The sequence below is a fragment of the Nannospalax galili genome, unplaced genomic scaffold (genome assembly GCF_000622305.1).
Source record: "Nannospalax galili isolate Female #2095 unplaced genomic scaffold, S.galili_v1.0 scaffold944, whole genome shotgun sequence".
In the NCBI taxonomy this organism is placed as follows: Eukaryota; Metazoa; Chordata; class Mammalia; order Rodentia; family Spalacidae; genus Nannospalax; species Nannospalax galili.
The window spans coordinates 1,483,384-1,500,765 of NW_008352899.1; positions in this window are offsets into that span (position 1 = coordinate 1,483,384).

The window sequence follows — 17,382 nt, forward strand, 5'->3', positions numbered from 1 at the left end:
GGAACTCACTATATAGACCAGGCTGGCCTTGAACCCACAGAGATCCAGCTGCCTCTGCTTCCTGAGTGCTGGGACTACAGGAGTACGCCACCATGCCTGGTTTATTATTTTTATTTTATGTGTATGAGTGTATTGCCTGCATGTATGTGAGTGCACCCATGTCGTGCAATGCCTGCAGAGGACAGAAGAGGCTGTTGGATCCCCTGGAACTGGAGTTATGGACAGTTGTTAGCTGCCATGTGGGTACTGGGATTTGAACCCAGATCTTCTGCAAGAACAACCAGTGTTCTTAACCGCTAAGCCATCTCTCCAGCCCCTTATTTATTATTTTTATTTTATGTGTATGAGTATATTGCCTGCATGACTGTAAGTGCACCATGTCGTGCAGTGCCTGTGGAGGTCAGAAGAGGCTGTTGGATTCCCCTGGAATTGGAGTTACGGACAGTTGTTAGCTGCTGTGTGGGTGCTAGGAATTGAACCAGGGTTGTTTGTAAGAGCAACCAGTGCTTTCTCTAGCTCCATTTTTTATTTTTTAATATTTATTTTGGTCTTTTTTTGAGCCAGGGTCTCCCTGTAGCCCCCAGCTGGCCTGGAACTGACTATGTAGACCAGGCTGGCCTTGAACTCACAGAGATTTGCCTGCCTCTGCCTCCCGTGTGCTGGGGATTAAAGGCATGTGCCACCAAGCCCGGCTTAATATTTATTTTTTAAGTTAGCATACAGAATAATGGGCTTCATCATGACACTATATCTATATATCTACATCTATTTCTATCATCTATGTATCTATCATATCATCTATGTATCTATCATCTATCTATCTATCTATCTATCTATCTATCTATCTATCTATCTATCTGTCATCTATCTATCTGTGCATCTGTGTATCTATGAATGAATGACAGGCTTTCTGCCTCCTCTTCCTTGGTGGTCCCTGAGCCTTTGGGTGTGTGTGTTGGGGGTGACATAAATGTGCTGTTTGTGACTGAGCACTCCCATTCCATTGACACTTATTCTCTGCACAAAATAGTTCCTTTTTTTTTTTTTTTTTTGAGCCATAGTCTCCCTGTAGCCCCAGATGGCCTGGAACTCACTATGTAGACCAGGCTGACCTTTAACTCACAGAGATCCACCTGCCTCTGCCTCCCAAGTTGTAGGATTAAATGTGTGAGCCACCACACCTGGTAGTTCCTTCTTTTTAAAAAGTTCTAGTGCTGGGTATGGTGGTGCACGCCTTTAATCCCAGCACTCTGGAGGCTGAGACGGGCAGATCCTCTGTGAGTCTGAGGCCAGCCTGGTCTACAGAGTGAGTTCCAGGAAGATGGAGCTACAGGGAGACCCTGTCTCAAAAAGACCAAATGTGTCAGAATAATCATGCATGGTGCTAGACCGGTGACCCAGTGTTAAGAACACTCATTGTTCTTGCAGAAGTCTGGGGTTCGAATCCCAGCACCAACCTGGCAGCTAACAACTGTCCTTAACTCCAGTTCTAGGGGATCCAGCAGCTTCTTCTATCTTCCACGGGCATTGCATGACACAGGTGCACTTATCTACATGCAGGCAATACACACATACACATAAAATAAATATAATAAAAACTATTTTCAGAGTTGTTGAAGCAGTGATGGAGGAATGGCTCAGTGATTAAGAGAGCTTGCTGCTCTTGCAGAGGACCCAAATTGGGTTCCAGGCACCCACATTAAGAGCTCACAACCTCCTGTAACCCCGTTTCCAAGGGATCTGATGCCCTCTTCTGGCCTCCTCAGGCACCTACACATATGTGGCACACAAATACAAATAAAACCTTTAAGGTGCTAGAGAGATGGCTTAGTGCTTAAGAATGCTTGCAGAGGACCTGAGTTCAATTCCCAGCACCCATGTCAGGCAGCTACAACCACCTTTAACTCCAGTGCCAGGGGATCTGATGCCCTCATTTGGATGCCACAGGCATCCAAACTCACATGTTCACATGCCACCCAATCCACATAATTAAAAATAAATCTTAAAAAATATCTTAAAGGATCTGGAAAGATGGCTCAGTGGTTAAAAAGCACTGGCTGCTCTTGCAGAAGACCAGGGTTCAGTTCCCAGCACCCACATGGAGGCTAACAACGTCAGTAACTCCATTTCCAGGGAATCCAACACCCTCTTTTTTTTTTTTTTTTGCTGTTTATGAGACAGGGTCTCCCTGTAGTCCCAGCTGTCCTGGAACTCACTATGTAGACCAGGCTGGCCTTGAACTCACAAAGATCCGCTTGCCTTTGCCTCCCAAGTGCTGGGATTAAGGTCTTTCTGTTCTTACTGGGTGGTTGCCTGTAGCCAAAGCAGACTGCCTAACGGACTCAGAGCACCAGGAAGAGGGCTCATCAGGGCTGGGTCCTGCCCAGCATTCTTTGTCTATGACCAAGATGAAAAGGGATAGGATGGTAAGAGTCAAGACTTCATTGCCAACAGGAGCAGGGAAGAGCAGGGAAGGCCAGAGGCAGCCGTGAATCCAAATGTGCTAGCCTCTGTGTGGGTTGGGGAATGGGACTAAATCTAGTGGGAAGGATGGTGTCCATGCACGTTAGGTCCTTTCCCTGAGGGTCTGTGGAACACCAGTCCTGGCTCACCTCAAATGGAAAAGCAGGATCCTGAGCTTTGCTGATGTGGGCAGAGAAGAAATACATAAGGTGTTAGCAACACACATATTGTGTAGAACAAAGTGATCTCTCAGGTCGGGCTTGCCTAGCGTCTGGCTAGGGTCAGAGCAATGTAGATTCCCCAGGAGAACAGCTGGAGAATAGAGGGCAGAGTAACCTGGGGTGGCAGCTGAGGAGTGAGGGCTCCCAGGCCATGGTCTAACCTTTTACTTTACCAAATAGGAATATCTTTAATGGTTTCTGCTGCTGGTAAAAGCAACACAATCTCATTTGTAATGATTTTTTACACCAGAAGTATCTGAAATAGAAACTGAAAGTCTCCACCTCACCCACCAAAACTACTTTTATTTCTTATGTCTTTCCAGAACCTTTTTACACATACCCACATTATTTAATAAGAGCTGAGATTTGCCAAATGTTTATTCCATGCAGATGCTGGACTCAGAGCTTGCACCTAGGCTTTCTCGTTGTATCCTCACAAGAATGTTAGAGTTAGATACAGCTATTACCCCATTTTACAGATGAAGACATCGAGGCTCAGAGAGTGCATTAATCTGCAAAAGTTACACAGCTTGTCATACATACATACCTACATATATGGATTATTATACATAAACATAAAGTTATAGATATAGATACAACTATAGAACTGACCTCTTACCTCAGCCTCCTGAGTGCTGGACTATAGGCATGTACTGCTTTGCCCAGCTAGCTAAGACAGGGGCTCCTTTTAAAAAATACTTTAGCTGGGCATGGTGGCACACACCTTTAATCCCAGCACTTGGGAGGCAGAGGCAGGTGGATCTCTGTGAGTTCAAGGCTAGCCTGGTCTACATAGTGAGTTCCAGGACAGCTGGGGCTACAGGGAGACCCTGTCTCAGACCAAAAGAAAATTAACCATGTATTTTGATAATTTATTTTTTTATTTATCTCTCTCTCTCTTTCGCTCTCACTCTCTGTCTTTATGTCAACCCCCCCCTTCTCTCTCTCTGTTTGCCAGTGGTGGCCAGAGAGGGTATCAGATCCCCTGGAACTAGAGTTGCAGGTGGTTGTGAGTTGCCTGAAGTGGGTGCTGAGAACCGAACTTGGGGCCTCTGGAAGAGCAGCGGGTACTCTTAACTGCTAAGTCATCTCTTTAGCCCCTAATGACGTATTTTGGACATCTGTCTATGTATCTGTTTAGTAAAATGCATCTCATGATACCTACCCTTGTGCTGGCTGTACAGTATACTATCTAGTTGTTTCCCTGCAAGATAATTTGTGTGGCCAAGCCATTTCTTATAGACCCTTAAGATCATAGCTGGTGGGGCTAGAGAGATGGTTTAGAATGGAGCACTTGCTACATGGTGTACATATATACATTCATATAAACACTCATACACATAAAAAAATTAAAAATCTTTTAAAAAAGATTGAGGCTTGTCTCTGAGTGTCTACAAGGCCGGTATGGGGCTCAGGAGTGGACAAGCCTCACTTGACCCCAGGAACTAGTTGAGGTCACACATGGACATGTAGGGAGCAAGGGTTCAGTTCAACATTTTGAGGGCTCCCTTGTTACAGAGGGAGCTGCCTGACTCAGGAAGAGTGTGACTGAGGCTGGGGGCCCATTCTGTGTGTAGCTTCGTCTCTCAGAAATGCCTCAGGAGTCTTGTGTTGGGCAGTGTTTGGGGTCTGGAGTCTAGGATGGTGTGGGAGGAGTGTTGGTACAGGAGGCTTGTGTTCTAGTCCTGCTCTAGTTCGTAACAAACTATGCAGCGTTCCAGTCTCCCGCACGGAAGGTAGAAGCCGAGTACTTTAGATCATTAGCTGGAAGCCAGACTGTCTCCATTAGCAATGTGGGCTCAGCCTCTTTGTAGATGTGTGACCATGGGCAATTTGCTTAAACTCTTTAAGCTATAGTTTACTGTCCTGGCCTTTCACCAGGAATACAATACAGGATCCATTTTTAAGGACCTTGGTTCCTTGAACTCTCGATCATCATGCTTCAGTTTCTCAAGTGTTGGGGTGTTTTTGATCTCCTGTTTGGGGCCAGGCATTGGAGAGATAATAATGGGAAAGGCAAGGCTCTGGTCCTCAGGAAGAGTATATTCTGGAAGAGAAGAGAAAAATCAGACAGTAAACAAACCAATTCACAGACAAGGTGGCTATAGACTGTGAAGGGACCTTAGTGGTGGTGGAGTTGCTAGAGTGGCCTGGATTCCCATTGAGAAAGGCCTCTGAGGATGGTGTGTGAGCCCAGACTTGCAGGATGAGAAGAACCCAGTGCACACAGACCCTAGAAAGAGGTTTGTAGCTAGAAGTCAGGCCAGACATCAAGGAGTTCTGATGCTGGAGCAGAACAGGGACGAGGGAGCACTGGGGGCTGAGAGCCAGGAGAAGACTGGGACAGATCTAGCAGGGCTTCATGGGAATGTGAACAGGAGTTTGATCCCTTGATAAAGGCAGTTTCCTGCTTCTTAGGGTCCTCATGAAGATGGTTTGAGATACTCAGGGTGTTTTAGTTCAGTTTTCCTGAAGCAGACCTGCAGGAAAGCAATCCAGGAAGAGGCTGGGAAGAAGAGGAAGCCAACAGAAGGAGCCTTATCCAGCAAGTAGCAAGTTAGCTTTGTGGTACCTGTTCCACCAAAGCCCACTGGGCCAGTGCTGAACACCCTTGGAAGGTCCCTGCCAGATGGAAGAGCCAGTTTCTACAAACTGGATCATTTCTGTGGCTGTACAACACTCTTTCTAGGATGGGGCTAGTTTTGTAGCACTTGTGGCCTGCCTTGGGAAGGGCACAGCAGCCTTCTGGAGGCCAGAAGAGGCCCTCAGGCAAAGCTGCAGTTGCTGGTGTGTTGGTGTACTGAAATGGTAGGGCCTAGGGGGATGGGGGTGCAACATAAGCACTGTGCCGCACACACAGGGAGCTTGTGATGTTAGAAGCACCCAAGAAAGAATAGTAACTATTGTTATTGTCATAATGATTATCACTATTATTGTGTTATTGTGAGCATTAGATTAGATGATGTGAACAAGGGTACATGTAAATTGGGTGCTTACTACCAATGACCTTTTTTTTTTTTGGTCTTTTTGAGACAGGGTCTCTCTGTAGCCCCAGCTGTCCTGGAACTCACTATGTAGACCAGGCTGGCCTGAACTCACAGAGATCTGCCCGCCTCTGCCTCCCGAGTGCTGGGATTAAAGGCGTGTACCACCGCGCCTGGCCCAATGACCTTTTTAAGCACTTCATATATTATCTCATTAAATACATGAAGTAGCCAGCGTGTAGGAGAAAGCGTGTGCAGTACTCAATGATGACTGATACGTCCTAGATTCTGAAATGATGAATCTGGGATGGTTCAGCAGGCCCCCAGGATGCTGAGGGCTCTTGCCCCAAACCTCCCGAGCAGCAGGCAGCCTCCCAGGTGCCTGAAGATGCTGACTCATCAGAGAGAGATGTAAATTCCTACCTGGTTTGCATACAATTTACACATATTTATTTATGAGAGTCTTTGATTAATGTCAAAGTGTGCCTGTGATTTTTCTGTCAGACTTCAGGGCCCTGCAAAGGCCATGGCTAGTGGATGTGGGCACTACTCTGAGTGTGCCCGTGTGTGGGGCTGTTGGGTGGGGTGCAAGTGACTGCTGTGGGTAAGTGGTTGGCAGGCCCAGCGGGTGCAGAATGGGCAGACTGGAGCCTGGGATTCTAGAAGGAGAGGTTTGAACAGCTGAAGGGAGTGTGCAGGAACTGTCAGCAGATCAAGGTCAAGGCTCTTGGTTCTGGGGTGAGGGACCCTTGGGCTCATAGGTGGTCGTAGTGCCAGGCAGACTGTCCTGGGAGGAATTCAGGGAAGCAGGACAGGGTCTGAGGTCCAGGGAAAGACCACAGCAAAGAAGCCTTCCAAGCTAGGCAGAAGCTGAGAGGAAGAAGGGACCTGACTCCAGAGTGCCCTTCCCTGATGCTGTCAGCCCCTGGTGCATCAGGAAAGAAAAGCTGAGATCAGCAATAATGTGTGTGCTGGCAGTGCCCAGCCCTATGCCTGGAAAAATCCGTCTCAGCCTGTAGGCCTTGGCAGGGGAACTATTGCGATAAAGAGGGAAGAACAGGCCCCGACCTCCACTGAGGGTTGTGTGCCTGAATCCTGTGGCATTTGCATCCTTAATACTTAAATCCTCATAAGGGCCCAGAGGGATAGAGGCTCTCTTATCCCCTCATAATGAAGGAGGAAGCAGAGACTCAAGAGCTGCTGTAACCTGTCCAAGGTCACACGCAAGTAAGTGGATGAGCTCCGATTGGAAGCCGGCTCTGTCTTTTTCTAGAGCCCAGGTACTTAACCAGCTTGGTCTGCCCCAGCTAGGGGTCAGATCAGGACAGCAGCTTCTTCATTTGGTTGTTGTGATGGTGGAATGAGTTCAAGTGTTGAGTCAAGAGCTCGGCATGGTGGCTGGTACACAGTAAGTATTCAGTAAATGTGGTAGAGCCAGGATTCTTCATTTCTGGTCCATTGGACTTTACCATTTGCATGGTACCATGGTTCTTGATAAACTTGGTTGGGAGGGAAGGTAGCTAGGGAGAGAACATGACTTCCTGTGTAGATTGGGTGAGCCCTTGTCATGAGTGGACACCATAGGGCAGCTGCATATATATGGGACCACCTGCAAGACCAGAGCCCTGTTGGCTCAAGTCCTAGCCATGCGTTGGAGGTGACAGTGACACTGGCTAGTCAAGATTGCCTGAATAGGTGTGTATGGGGCTTGTAAGGACTTGACTGAAGATGGAGAGATAATGTTGGGAAGAGGGAGCTCTTACCAGTAGGCAGTGGCTGGAATCCTTTCTTATTTCTAGCTGTAGAGCTCTGAACCATGAGAGGAAACGTGGAATATAACTCCTGGCAAAGGAGAAGCCAGTACAAAGGCCCTGGGGTAGGAATGGGCTTGATGTATTCATTTCCTACAGTAGCTGTAGAGGCAGTGCAGACTGCTATCCTCCAGTGTTTGAAGTAGAGGAGCTTAGCGGGATTGGCATTCATTCATTCATTCATTCATTCAACAAATATTTAGTGCCCGGCACTATCCTAATAACACCTGATGCTTTCTATGCCTAAGTGTTTTGCATACATCATTTCATTTATTCCTCACAACACTGACGAGTCACAGAAAACATCTGAGGAGTCAGTTGATCTCCCTCTGACTCCTGGAGACTATTCATGTGCCAGCCACCTGAGCACTCATTCTCTGCCACCTGAAGACCAGGATGGGTAGGGCAGAGCAGTGATGCTTCAGCGTCATGCCTGCACTGGAATTCTGTAGTTGAGGCCAGGGAGGGTGAGGGCCATCCAGCTGGACCCACCTTAGACCTTCTTCACCATGGGGCCACTAGTCGTATCTTCCCTATCACCTCTCAGCGACTCAATGCCTCCAGCTTTTCAGCACAGCTCAGACCCTGTCTTCTGACTCTGCTTGGGACGCCATGCCAAGCTCAGGCCTGAGGCTCCAGGCAGGGAGACAAGAAGGATGCAAAGCTGTTTTCTGACTGGACCCACTAACTGTGCTGGGGGCAGCAGGAGTGGTATGTGTCCTGCCTAGGCCTCTCTGTTTGTTGCATAAAATGCAGAGCTCACAGGCCTAAGCCAGGGTGGGCTTCTAGTTCTTGACAGCCACCAGTGCCCTTGGACCCAGGCGATGCGCATGACCTGAGCGCCTCAACAGCTCCTAGAGGAAAAGTAGGGAAGGGGGTGGAAAGAAATTTGCTCAAAGTCCAGAGGTCAAGGAAGGCGTCTGATACTTTTTCAGTTTGTCTTTGAACCTGGCAAAGAAAGTTTTCTGGGTTATGTCTTAGTTATGGGTTGGTAAGATGAAGGAAAACCAAGTCTTGCATGGTGGGCTATGCTGCTTTTTGATCTGGAAACCATGACTCCATCTACCTTTATATTCATCCACTTAGCTGCCTGTCCATCCATCCACCCACCCACCCACCCACTCACATACTCACCTTTCTACCTATCCATGTATCCAGCTATACATCAGTCCACTTACATGTCTACTAACCCATGAAACTGTGTAACCATGCATCCCTGCATCCATTCATCCATCCACCCACATCTGCCTATTTGTGCATCCATCTGTCCATCCATCCATGGATTCATGCATCTATCCTCCTATCTTCCAAACCATGACTTCATCTATCCATCCATTCCTTCAACCATCTACCTGCCTGCTGACTAATGCCTGATGCAGTCCCCAGCTCACTTCTGCTTATTGAAAGAGTGCACTGGAGAGCTGGCCAGTGCTTCTATTTCTGTGAGCCCTCTGTTCTGTCTTCTCCCTATCTGCTTTATGGGGACACTCCTTGTGCGGTGGAGCTGTCCCCTCTATAGAGCCAAGGAAGAGGTCTGTCTTGGTTGTGGGCTGGTAATAGCTACCTGGCTTGGGTAGCATGGTGGACCAGGGTACTGGGGACTCTTGAATGATGCTCCCATCCCTGTAGATCAGGTCTTTGATCTTCACTTCTGGAAACTGGGCATGCCAACATGGACACCAGGCGAACAGAGCTGGGGCCTTGTGCTTCCCTAGGTGCTACTGGACCCTTGCTAACTCCAAGCTTTTGGAATGATAAGGTTATGTTGCTGTTATGTTACAGTGTTAACACCACTGTAATGAACAAACAGGCCAAGTCTCTCATCCTGGGGACTAGGAGCCATTGTAGTACGCTGCCATCTAGGCAAAAAATATGCCCATTTGGGCTCAGAGGTGTGGTGTGTGTGTGTGTGTGTGTGTGTGTGTGTGTGTGTGTGCGCACACTTTGGACCAGGCTGCTGCTGGGGCCCTGAGAGTTCAGGCCTCTTTTCTTGCCCTCTTCCCTGCCAGGTCCACATGGCTTGCAAGGCCCACTCTCTCCCCTGAGCCACTACACCTACCCCTCTTCTTGACACCCCCCCCCCCCCCCCCCGCCACTGGTCCTAGGGCTCCTGTTTCATCTGATTCTGCCTCCGCCTCAACCTCCTCCCACATCCTGAGCCCCTCCCTCCTTCCCTCAGTCTCTCCCACTCTCTCCCTTTCTATATCCCTCAGCTTCTCCTTAATCGCCATTTCCATCTTGCTGCTGGTCTCTATGGTTCCTCTGCATTTCCACTCCCAGCAGGCATCTCAGAGCCCAGCCTCTGTTTGCTGTCCACATTTGCTGTGCAAGCATTGTGGATCTGGCAGGGAAGACGGCAAGAAAGGAGGCCTGAACTCTCAGGACCCCAGCAGCAGCCTGGTCCACGGCGGGTGGGGTGTGTGGAGATGGTAAGTTAACATAGCCACATGGGCAGCAGCAGCCATGGAAGCAAACCTGCCTCTGGGTTGGACTCACTCAGGCTTCACCACAGCCTGACAGAGGTGAGGCTGGGTCCCTTCCCTACAAGGTGTGTGCAGGGATGTGTTTGTTGTGGGTGGGAGGGACAGCCGTAGGACTGTTGGTGATTATGGGAGAAGTTGTAGGAGGGGATGTCTGTCCAGACATATCCCACTCAGGCACAGTTCCCTTCTCCATTCCCAGGAGAAAAATCACAGGAACTTGGGTGAGTTCAAATCCGGGGGGCATGGTTTGTGGCCTGTCATGCCAGAGGTGCTGTGCAGGGTTGCATGATGGTGGCTGAGTGGCAGAACAGTGTGTTGGGCAAAGCTTTCAAGCCAGACTGCTGGAGTACATGCCATTCCCACCGTAAAAGTAGTGACCTTGGGTACTAGGGGTGAAATGAGTTTGCCTGCTTGAGTATGCACAGAACACAGTGGCCTACATTGTTTCTGATAGTTGAATATCTTAGTGTATCTTCTGTTTCTATAACAGAGTACAGAGGCTAGGGTAATTCATAAAGGAAAGAGGTTTTTTTAGATTATAGTTCTAATGGTTGGAAGTCCAAGATCCTTGGCTGTTCCTGGCCAGGGCCTTGTGCTCTGTCAAAACTTGCCAGAAAAGAAGAAAGAGAGGTGAATGTGGAGGAATCTAGATATGAAGGATTGGGCCGTCTTTATAGCAAGCAGTTTTCTGGTAACCACTCCCTCCTACTGTGAGAACCTCATTATCCCTCTTTACAATTCAGTCACTTCTCAGGACTGTGGTTCTGGGAGTCAAATCTCAATATGAGTTTTGGGGAGGACAAGCCAGATCCAGACCACAGCAATCTGACCCTCTGGTTGGCATGACTGTATAGCCCCTGTCTATGAGACATGGGAGTAGAGGGGTTACTTCCTTAGGTCAATTAGGAATCCCCTGGGTGGCCCCCATGTCTTGTCACCTTATACAGTGCCAGCTCCTCTGGGACACAGATGTGACCCAGGTACACAGGGTTTCTGGTCTGAGCAGTCTGAGGCTCTGGGCATCCTATTCCTGAGCTGGCTGGGGGCTCCATCCTCAGCTCTCAGGGCAAGACTTCTCTGGGGTATAAGATCAGAGGTTGGGACAAATAATCACAGTCCTGGTGGCAGGCAGACAAGGGGCTGCGCTTTCTTAGGGATGGATGGTCCCAGAGGTGACACCTGCTGCAAGCTCAACCTGCCCTTGTCCCTGATTCTGTTGCTGGAGGCCAGGCACTGGCCTGTTGGTTCTCAAAGGGATCAGATGAGAGGCTCCTGAGTTAGCTTTCTAAGGGTTGAACAGATACTGCACTGGACCTGCAACACAATGGCCAATCACTAAGAGGTAGCCCATGTTCCTCAGCACTCATCCCAGCTACCCCTCACAGCAACTCTGTGCCCCCCAGGACTCATTCCCTCTACAGCAAGCCCGCCTCTCCGCCTTGGTAGCTGCCTCTGCCCAGGTTTGCTTGTGTCTTGCCCCTCTAGAGCTATTGTCCTAAACAGCAGCCATGTGTAAAACAAGACTAGATCAAATGGAGAGACTGTGAGTATAACCCATGCACTGAATTGGGAAGACTTGGTTTGGAAAAAAAAAAAGTGAAATGTCTCTTAAAATTTTTTTTATATAGATGACATTGAGATGGGTAAAAAATAAAATATACTACTAAAGTTAATTTTACTTGTTTCACTTTTTTTTTTTTTTTTCGGACATAGACTCTCATATAGACCAGGCTGGATTCAGCCTCAAACTGACTGTAGCAGAGGATGACCTTGAACTCTTGATCCTCCTGCTTCTACCTTCCAAGTGCTGGGATTACAGGCATGCGTCATTATGCCCATTTTTCTTTACTGTTTTGGATGTTTTACTGGAAAAATATAAATGATACTCGAGTCTTGAGTTGCATCTGTAGTCAGTGCTGTTCCAGAGTGCATTGTTACCAGGGGAGTCTCTGAAGACCTTGGTCTCTGCTCACAGCTCTTGAAGCATTGCCATTGTATATAGGGTGCAAGCTAGACTTTTCATGGATGTGACAAATAATGGAGAGAACCTGTTTAAAGGAGGTTGGATTTCTTTGACTCACAGTTTCAGAGGTGTCAGCCCCCAGTCTGCTGCCAACATTGTTTTTAGGTCTGTGGTGAGGCAGGGTATTGTAGGGGAAAGGTGTGGTATTCACCTCACAGCAACCAGGAAGCAGAGAAGAGACAGGAAGGGGTGAGGAAAAGAGACATCTTTCAGAGGCACACTTCTAGTGGCCTATTTCCCTCTACTAGGCCCCACCTTCCTTGAGTAAAGGCAGGGCCCTCATGACCCAGCCGCTGCCCCAAAGCCCCAGCTCTGCACACTGCTTCTATCAGGCACCATGCCTTCAACACACCAGCCTTTTGAGTAGGGAGATACTTCATATCCAAACCATGACACAGGGCAAACCCAAATCCTTATCCACCATCACCCTTTGAAGGTGACCTACCCTCTTATTCCTTTGCAGATTTTGCCAATCTCTCCTTCCTTTCTTCCCTTCCGTGTTTCAGCCACACTGGCTATCTGTAGCTGCTCAGCTCATTTCTACCCCAGGGCCTTTGTACTTGCCAGTTACCTTCACCAGGATCCCCCCATCTACCCCCCAGAAGGATTTCCTTTCCACTCTGGCAAACAGATATGCCTCACTCCCATCTCTCTCAAATGCTTTAGGTAGAGCGGTAATTATTGTATAAAGTTTACCTACATGGCTAGAAGTTCACCCTGTAGGCATGAAATTTCTGGGGTCCTAGGAGATCACCTAATTCAACTCCTCATTTTGTAGATACAAAGACTGAGGCCCAGGGAAGGAAGGAGCTTGCTTAAGTTCATAGTCACCTAACAGCCAGCTATGCTTTTTTTTTTTTTTTTTGGTCTTTTTGAGACAGGGTCTCCCTGTAGCCCCAGCTGTCCTGGAACTCACTATGTAGACCAGGCTGGCCTGGAACTCACAGAGATCCACCTGCCTCTGCCTCCCAAGTGCTGGAATTAAAGGTGTGCGCTGCCACGCCTGGCCCAGCTATGCTTTTTTGAGCATCTGCTATGCACTAGGAGATTTCCAGCTCTTTTGTTCATTTGAATCACCTCCTCTGTAGCCTCTTTTTGCAGATGAAGAATCTGAGGCTCAAAGAGGTAAGGAGACTTGTTTAAAGTCATACCATGGGTAGGTCCGGGCTGGAATTCAGAAATGATACTGAGGTTTGTGGGGTTCTTTTGCGCCTCTCCAAAATTTCTAGCCTCATTCTTTGGTTTCTCTTTGTATTGCGTAAGGCATTCACCTTTTATCAAATTCCTGGTCTCCCGTTTCCCAGGCCAGAGGATTTTCTATGTTGGTTTGAAGCTTCTGTAGGTCTCTGGGGGAGGGAAACAGTAGTCAGAAAATGGAGGTGGCCTTGGTGCCTGGTGTTAGGAAAGAGGAGAAGCACCCCTACCCAGGCCCAGCCGGGCCCCAGCAGCTGGGATCTCTCCCTCCTGGGGGTTGGAGCTGCCGCCTGCCTCCGAAGCCTGATGGGGCAGAGCTTGGCTTCATGTATTATTAATAGCACTGCCAGCCTTCCTGTTTTCACGCTGATAACCTGCTGGGGAGGCGGTGGGAGGAGGCAGGGAGCAAGGTGGCCAGCCCTGGAGCTCAGGGCCTCCCCCATGGCACAGCGCTCTGCAGGGCTGGCATGGCCCCAAGTCTCTGAAGTTGGCTCCTAGAGCCTCTCCATGTAGTCTGACAGAAGCTATGAGAGGGGACCAGGTCCTCTGAAGGGAGTTTGTGTGGGAGATTTGGAATGTGTGACCTGGGATCACACATGGAATGTGAGACTCCTCCCCCCAGCCACCAAGGGTCCGTGTCACCTTGGTCCTCCTAGAGGCAGAAATGTACATGTTCAGGTAGCCTGAGAGAGAGAGAGAGAGAGAGAGAGAGAGAGAGAGAGAGAGAGAGAGAGCCCTATAGCCAGGTGTGGTGACACACACAAGTAATCGCAGCACTCAGGAGGCTGAGTGAGGCAGGAGGATTGCTGAGAGTTGGAGGTCAGTCTGGCTTACATTATGAATTTGAAGCAAACCTGGGCCACTTTGACCATCTCAAAAAAGTGTGTATGTGTATACACACACACACACACACACACACACACACACACACTCACACACACCACTGACATTGGCTCCCAGGATTGACTCCCAAGAGATGGCTGAGATCCTATCACACAAGGACCATACCTGAACTGTTCTCTCCCCATCCCTCCTCTTTTTCCCTCTAGGGCTAAGGGAAGGAGACAGATGGGAGTGAGTTTTGGGAGAGCAGGGTGGGTAAAGGTTATCCCTATCAGCCAGCCCACAGGCTAGGAGTCACTTGTATGGGCCTGCAACTGACAAGCACAATGATGCCACACTGGTGCTTTGAACTTGGCCATGGTGGGAGTATTTGAAGCAAATGCAGGGCCTGGGAGATGGCTCAGCGAGTAAAGGTGCTAACTATACAAGCATGGAGACCTGAGTTCAAGCCCCGGAACCCACATGAAGGTGGAAGGAGAGAACCAACTCCACAGAGTTGTCCTCTGATGTCCACAGACATGCTAGGGACATGTGCATGAACACCCACACAATAGTAATGGAAATTAAAATTTAAAATCAGCAAATGCAGAGCTGGGTGTGGTGATGCATGCCTATAATGTTAGCACTCAGAGGCTGAGGCAGGAAGACCGGGAGTTTGAGGCCAGCCTCAGTGGCAGAGAACGATTCAGTTTCAAAATAAGAAAAGATGAAAGCAGATGTGCTGCAGATCAGGGAATCCAGGCCTGAGGCTGTGGCTTCAGGCATTCTCCAGCACAGCCACGGAGCCTGTGCCGAGACAAGTCCCACCTTGAACCGGGCTGTATCTCTGCTCAGACTGTGCCCTCAAGTTCCTTGACCTGTTCATTTTCAATCATGGCACAAGGGCAGTTCTGATAACTGCCGGGATTTACTATGCACCTGTTAATGATGCTCTGGGCCTGGTGGAGACCCCTCCAGCAAGCAGGCACTATGCTGCTTCCATTTTAGTGATGAGGAAACTGAGGCACAGAGTGGTTCAGGCACGTCTGAGGTCCACAGTTGGGAGGTGGCAGAGCTGGGACCCACAGTCTGTGCCATCAGATCTGTGGTTGTGCTACCTCTCAGCAAGGGCTACCTGGGGCTGCCTTCTGTAGTCTTCTGGCCTTCTTCGCAGTCTTCAGTCATCTCTAGTGGCTGAGCACTGAATCTCTGGAGCCTCCATGGTCTCTCCTGCCCCACAGATCAGGAGCTGCTCCAGCACTGTCCTTGGCCTGATTTGTGCCCATGGTGCTTGGTGCAGGAGTCAGCACTGAGGCATAGGTTGGATGAGCCACTGCCCCAGGGGATCAGGGAGCCTTTTCAGAGCAGCACCTTGCACTTGCTTCTGTGTACCGGGTCTTTGGGTCTTCTAGAGACTTGGTGCAGTCTTCCAGGGCATGGCTGTTACTCTGTACCATTGGCCAGGTGTTCCAGGGATTGGGATTACAGTGGCAAACCATACCGGCAAAAATCTTTCTCATTTTGGACAAAGCTTATAGTTTAGTGAAGGAGACATACAACACAGAGGATCAGGGATCTCAAGCATTTACTGGCTTGTGCTACAGAGGAACAATGAAGCAGGAAAGGGGATCAGAAGTGTGTAGGAGAGGTTCGGACTTCATTGGGCTAGTCAGCTGCCCACCAGACTTCAGTGAGATGACAGTTGTGTGAGGGAGTGGGGCATACTGTGGTTGGTGTAAAGGTCCTGGGATATGTGTGAACAACAAAGAGGTCAACGTGCTTGGAACAGTGAATGGAGGAGAAACTAGATCAGAGTTATTGGAGTCAAGAAGAGCTAGTGGGAAGGGGCTAGCAGGAGTAATGAAGGAGAAGGCATGGAGAGGGCTGTGAGAGACTGCAGTTTTCCCCTGTCCTAGGCAGGGGCTGCTATAAGGGGAGGCAGCAGGGAAGGGCTCTGTTGTTGTGTTGGTAGCTCAAAGTCTCTGGCAGGCTGGGGATGTAAGTGTAAAGTGCTTGCTTTACAAGCATAAGGACCTAAGTTTGAACCTCAGAACTCACATTAAAAAGAAGCCAGCTGGGCATGGTGGCACACGCCTTTAATCCTAGCACTGGAGGCAGATAGGAGGATCTCTGTGAGTTCAAGGCCAGCCTGGTCTACATAGTTCCAGGCCAGCTGGGGCTACAGGGAGACCCTGACTCAAAAAAAGACCAAAAAAAAAAGAAGCCGGTGTGTGCTTGTGATTGATCTCAGTGCTGGAGAGGCAGAGCTAGGCAGATAGTGTGATGGGGCTCACTGGCCAGCCACCCTAGCCTCATTGGAAAGTTCTAGGCCAGTGAAAGACTTCTCCCCAAAAAGGTGACTAGCTGAGGGTAGTGATGCACACCTTTAATCCCAGCACTCAGGAAGTAGAGGCAGATGAATCTTTGTGGGTTCGAGGCCAGCTAGGGCTACATAGTGAGCTCTGTCTCACAAATCCAGGAAAACAAGTGGCTGGCACCAGAGGAATGACACTTGAAGCTGTCCTCTAGTCTCCAAGTACACCTGTGTGTGCCTGCGTGAGTTACATGGTGCATTGAGACATACACATACATCTTTGACCTTTTGTATACCCTGGTACAGCACAGTATTGCCTTTGTTTCCCCCTCTAGACAACTCTGACCTGTTCCCCTGTCTTGACCACAACAAGAATGTCCCATACCAAGGGCACTGCTTATCTGGAATGGCACCATCCTCTGGGTGTTTGCGGCCCTCTGTCTGCCACTGCACACCTTGGGGAACACTGGCTCTGTGGTCAGGGTTCCCTCCCAAAGCTCCTCCTTCCCAGCTACTCCCCTCCCTGTCCCTGAGGCTCAACACAGCCTGGCCAAGATGATGCAGGGGGGCTCCAGGGCCTGGAGAGGCTGGCAGCATGGGGACAAAGTGGCCTAGAGGGAAGTACAGGATGGGGATGTGCAGGGTTTCCTACCCAGCAGGGTCTTGGGCTGCTAGGTGCAGGTAGTGCAGGGTGTGATGCCTGGGTATGTGGACTGGCTCTTTTTATCTGCTGCTGTACCCTACCCCAGAGCCCAAGCGCTCAGTATCATAAATAAAACTCACCTAATAAATCTCCTCTGTAAATTTTACTGTGTGGAATTTCATGATTCACCTCTTTTCCAGTCATTAGGTTTTAGTCCAGCTTGGAGTTGTCCTGATGGCTATGAAAATCATGCCTGTACCCTGGGAGAGGGAACTCCAGGAAGAAATCAGGCCAGACCAGAGCTTGGGGGAAGGGACAACAGAACAACTTCCCTCCCTCCATCTTTTCCCTTCTTTGCCCCTTCCTTCCTTCCTTCCTTCCTTCCTTCCTTCCTTCCTTCCTTCCTTCCTTCCTTCCTTCCTTC